This window comes from Nicotiana attenuata, unplaced genomic scaffold (genome assembly GCF_001879085.1).
Source record: "Nicotiana attenuata strain UT unplaced genomic scaffold, NIATTr2, whole genome shotgun sequence".
In the NCBI taxonomy this organism is placed as follows: domain Eukaryota; kingdom Viridiplantae; phylum Streptophyta; class Magnoliopsida; order Solanales; family Solanaceae; genus Nicotiana; species Nicotiana attenuata.
In genome coordinates, this window is record NW_017670624.1 from 96,637 (window position 1) to 102,636 (window position 6,000).

The window sequence follows — 6,000 nt, forward strand, 5'->3', positions numbered from 1 at the left end:
AATCTCTACAAAATGCGTTCACCCAGTATTTTGGAATAAATTCCACTTCTATTTTTTTTTCCTGTGTTGTTGGCTAGTAGCTGTCAAATAAAAGCATGAACGGATATTGGAGGAGAAGATAAGGACAACTTTCTTTCATTCTACTCTTGCTCCAATCCCTGTCGGATCGATCACATATTCTCGGCCCCATCCCTTGGCTGCCACTCATGTTGACCTCTCTTGTTTCCATCCCACCGTGTGAAGGTAGAGAGCAAAACCAACCCTGCATCGATCCAGCAATATCGCGTGAATGAAGAAGGGCAATGCTGCTTGTATAGCTCTTTCGTCGATGCGCGATCATGACAGGACTCGAGGTAGAAGCCCCGGCTAACTCCGTGCCAGCAGCCCGCTGTAAGTAGGTTATATAACGATAATGAACATGAGTAGTTGAAGAGTGAAAGCATAGAAAATTCTATGTTGTATTTATTTAGTATGTGAAATGAATTCTCATATGTGCAATTATGAAGATGAATTTGGTCTTTCTAACTACTGAATGTAACGTCTCAAATTCCCCACCTTTTGAAAGCAACGAAGAGATCTACTTTAATATGCATAGTTTAATGTATGGGTTTGTCTTTTTTACTTTTTCTTTTTTATTAGAATGCATAGTTACATCTTTGTACAAAAATTGTTCATCTTCTTAAATACCTTGATGGTAGACTGCTTATAGAACGCTATTGATTTACTTAAACCTTTCCATGCTTACTTAAAGAAAACTATCCTTCTTATGATGGAAATAAAGCATCAATAATTACGTCTTAGTAAATTTCTAAGAAATAACAAATATCTTCAGCAATTAAAGACCGTAAGAATTCTTAATTAACGCTAGCTAGGCTCTGGGCAGAGCTAGCCTTTCTGCTACGGGTTCGGCTGAACCCAATAGCTTTGTTACAAACTATATATTTGTAGTAAGAAATTTATTGAAATATAGGAATTATTAATTTAGAACCCAATAGCTTAGAAGGACTAGAATTCTTGTCACGATCCAAAATTCACTAGTCGTGATGGCACCTAACCTGACCCGTTAGGTCAGCCAATTAACGGCTAACACAATTCTAATAAAATAAAGGTGATCAACAAATGATATTTTTGGATTTTCATACAACATTCCAAGGATTGGTAGTACAAGACATGAGCTTCTAAGACCGGATTATTACAAAAACGGATATGAAATAAATACAACTTCTGTTTGAAATGTACTTAAATAGAATTCAACTCGAGAACTACCTAGGGACAAGTGGTAGCCATATCTGGAAGGCACTAACATCTTCAGAGTCAGCCCCCGTCATCACCCGCGGCTCCGCTCCAAAATTTGCACGCAAGGTACAGAAGTGTAGTATGACTATAACTGACCCCATGTACTCAGTAAGTATCTTGACTAACCTCGGTGAAGTAGTGACGTGGCTTTTTAGTTAAAAGATACTCACTGATATAACCTGTGCAGAAGAATAACAATAGAGCAATATTAGAACATGACAGAATAGAGTATAAGGAAACAAATATGCGAAGCAGTAAATGATTTCTAGAAGAACCACAATTAATATTCCTCACGACCAATCCTTTCCTTAGAGCGATAACCGTAAAATCATGGTAATAAATCCTTAACTTTCATAGTGTGAGAAATATACTCAAGACATCAAATCAAATGGCACGGCAACACCTTTCGTGCGTTTATCTCATCCTCACCAAATATACGTATAACGGTACCAACAAGGTAAAAGAAATGTCGATCAGTAAAGACAAAGTAAGAAATACACAAGTAGCAATAATGAACGAGCTAGTACATATGGATGACAGAAATGGACTAGGTAGGAGGCACATGAGTAATGACATTAACTAGAAAAGAAGAACATAATTTCACCTAACTAGAATGGTAGAAGGCATATATGTAGATATAACAAATAAGAAGGGAAAATATGATTTTTATAAGCTAAGGTATGAATGACTAACATGGTAGAAGGCTTATACTAAAGTGCAACAAAATAGAAACGACATGGATGTAGATATAACAACAGGAAGGAAGGCATGATTGCAGTTAAACAGATAGAAGGCATGGACAATGCAACAACAATGAGATAGAGGACAAAGACAGAACAACAACAGGATGTTACGTAGATAACATAGATGCTATAGTAATAACTCCGGGTAAAGGCATGAATGTACACACAAGGAAAAGATATCACAACATAAGGCATGTCCCTCCTCCTCGCCTGCACGAAAACACCCTCCGTGCAATGAAATCATGATAATATAAAAATAAGGTAATATCAATTAAATGGCATGGCATCACCCTTCGTGATTTAACTCTTAAATAAAATGGCACGGCATCACCCTTCGTGCTTTACACTTTTCTTCACATGATAAAATATATGAAATGGCGCGGCATCACCCTTCGTGCTTTACACTCTCCCTCACATGATAATATATATGCAATGGTACAGCATCATCCTTCGTGCTTTACGCTCTTCCTCACCAAGAATATGTATATCCATGACAAGCAAGGTAGGAAGCATAAATAACATCAAGGAGAGTGGTTAAATAAATATTCCAAATGAACCTCAATCACAACTTTCAAGCCAACAATAGTTCAATAAAACCTTCAAGAACCTTATTGTTCAAGTATTTCAACAAATCTCAAAAATGATCTACAACTCAAGTATAGAATCTAATATCTCAAGAATAACGATCGTAGCAATTTAGTGATTAATCATAATGATGACCGAATTAGACATATCAATGTTTCTCAAAATTCCGTCAAATTTTAATCAAGTTATAATAAAATGGATCGTGGTTTCTAACATTTAATTCCATATTCTTATTAATCTAGAAGTCAAGTAAGACATGAAGCAAGAAGGTCACGTAATACTACAAGGCGCAATTTATTGTATAATTTACCCCCGAGCATGATCAACCCTGGCACATGCATATACGCTCGTCACCTCATATATGTATCACCCCCGCATGAAACAAATAATGCCAATTAGTAGGAAAAATTCACTCAACAAAATTAGGCAATACACTTACCTCAAACGAGCTAAATCGATACCCTAGAAGCGCCATCCCGCTCAAATCATCCTCCGAACGGCTCGATACTAGCCAAAAGCAACTCAAAGACATCAAATAATACCTAATAAAATAATTTCAAATGATAAAAGTCAAATCTCTTATCAAAATTTCGAAGTCAACTAAAATGTCAAACCCGGGACTGCACCTCGGAACCATCACAAAATCCAACAAACCATTCAATTATGAGTCCAACCATACTAGTTTCACTAAAATCCAAATCCAGATCAATATTAAAAACTCAAAAATTCATTTACGAAATTTTAGGCAAAAACCCCAAATTTCTCCTTAAAATTCATAATCCAACTACTAAGAACAAAGATAGAATCACGGAATATAATCAAAATCGAGTAGAATATACTTACCCCAATCCATGTGATGAAAATCGCCTCCAAAATCGTCAAAATCCGTGCTCCACAACTCAAAATGTGATAAAATAACTCAAAGGTCCGAAATAGAGTGCTTATGTGCTCTGTCCAGTGGTCCTTTACGCGATCGCGGTTGTACCCACGCGATCGCGATGCACAGAATGAGATCAGTCAAAAAAATATGCTTTGCGTTCGCGGCACTACCCTCGCGAACGCGATGAACACATGCACCAACACTACGCAAACGCGTCCACAGTCAAGCGGACGCGAAGAAGGAAGTTCCCAGCTCCCAGCTGCTCCGCAATTGGGAAACTCCACTTGCGAACACGATGTACCAACCCCCCAACCTTCCGCGAACGCGGTCCGCTTCTCGCGAACGCGATAAAAAAAATCCCAGTAGCTCCGAATACTCTACACAATCGTGTTTATTCCTCCGGCGATCGCGAAGAATGCCAGAAACACCAGAACCAACACAGAATCAGCTATGCCAAACATGAGGAAAAAGGGTTCGAAATTAACCTGAAACTCCCCCGAGCCCCTAGGGACTAGGGGTGTTCGTCGGTCGGTACGGTACGGTATTTAGACATTTCGGTTCGGTATTTTCGGTATTCGGCTTCTTAAAGTCCTATACCAATACCGTACCTAATTAAATTCGGTATGGTTCGGTTTTCCCCCTTTCGGTTTAGGTTTATTCGGTTCGGTAACTTCGGTTTATTCGGTTTGAATACTAACTAGTGCATAGAGCCATACACTCTAATATTCTTAATTAAAGTACTCAAAAATACAAAACTGAAAATGTTTGTTGACAAAAGTTTTGTCCAAAACTACCAAATATCGACCCAAATAGAGAAAAATTGTACATAAAAGAATATTTAATCATTAGAAATGTCTTGTTACTTGTTTAGAGTTAATTGATGAACTTTGAGAATAAAGGAAAGTAAGATTTTAGATTTTTTTATATTTATGTTATAATTGATAATATGTGTTTTGTATAATAATATATATTTCGGTACGGTATCGGTATTTCGGTATTTTATCTTAAAATACCAAATACCATACCTAATACCAATTTTTTTTAAAACTTAAAACCAAATACCATACCAAATACCAAAATACCGTATACCAAATACCAAAATTTTCGGTTTCGGTACGGTAATTCGGTATTTACCAAATTATGCCCAGCTCTACTAGGGACCCCGTCCAAACAAACTAACATGTGCCAAAATATAATACGGACCTACTCAAGACCTCAAATCACGCATAACAACATCAAGACCACGAATCGCACCTCGAATCGAACTTATTGAACTTTTGAACTTTCAACTTCCAAATCTCGTGCTGAACCATATCAAATCAACTCGGAATAACCTCAAATGTTGCACACATGTTCCAAATGACATAACTGTTATATCCCGCATTTCGTACGTAAAAGTTTTGCCGTAAGTTAATCGACGTAGACTCGGTGATGAGATTATTTTTGAGGTTATAAGCATTTATGCTATTTATAACAGGGGATAAATAAGTGTCGTGAAGGTTAAAGGTAAATGAATCAAAGAAAATGAGTTTCGTTGAAGATTGTCGATTTGAGATAAAATACTGTCCGAGCCACAATACCCTATATTTATAGACTAATGACATACAAGGTACCATATGACCACGATAGTAGGGTACATAAAGTGTGTTAAAAGTGAGTAGTATTTTAAGAAATTTGAGATAATTCTTAATTATATAGATAATTGATTAATTATTGGTTGATGGGGGAATTAACAAGTTAACTAAGGATTAGTAGATGATTAATTAAAATTTTGGATAAGGCCTAAAAGGCCCAACGTGGTAGCCCACAATTCCAAATTTGTGACTCTTAAGTCACATTTCAAGGTGGCACAAATTTGTGAGTTTAGTGACACCAAGTCTTCAAAGTGGGGCCCACACCACCAAGACATTAAATCCTTCTCTTATTCAAATTGAAGATGTATTACATCTAAGAAAGGCTTCAGCAAATGAAACTTCATTAGCAACGTGAGTTGCTTCAATCTCTCAAACAAACGAGATTTCTCAATATTATAGCAATGTGGGATTTGTGAATCTGAGGGAGTACGGTGTAGTCTTCCTCAATAATGTCATACGGATATTTCCCTACTCCGATCTTGCCTTCACGTGTTTTGTTGATTGTCGTGTGTTAGAGGAATTGTCAAGAGAACCGGTTCAAGTATGTTAAGGCTATCCCTTCTTTCCTTTTTGGCATGATCCATATGATACAAGTGAAACGAGCAATGCATAGCTTTCATAAGTAACTCTATTCATAGAAGTACTAGGAGTGTCTATGTTCTTGATTCCCCATGTGACATATTATAATATCTTCTGTTCATGGGTCTCAAAATAATACTTAGTCGATAAAGTTTATCCGAAAGGTATATTGATCTTATTAACATATTTTTATGCATTTCATTCATTTATACATGTACATTGACCCATGACCAGATGGTGTTATATACACGTATATTATATGTATATGGGATATGGGAAAAGG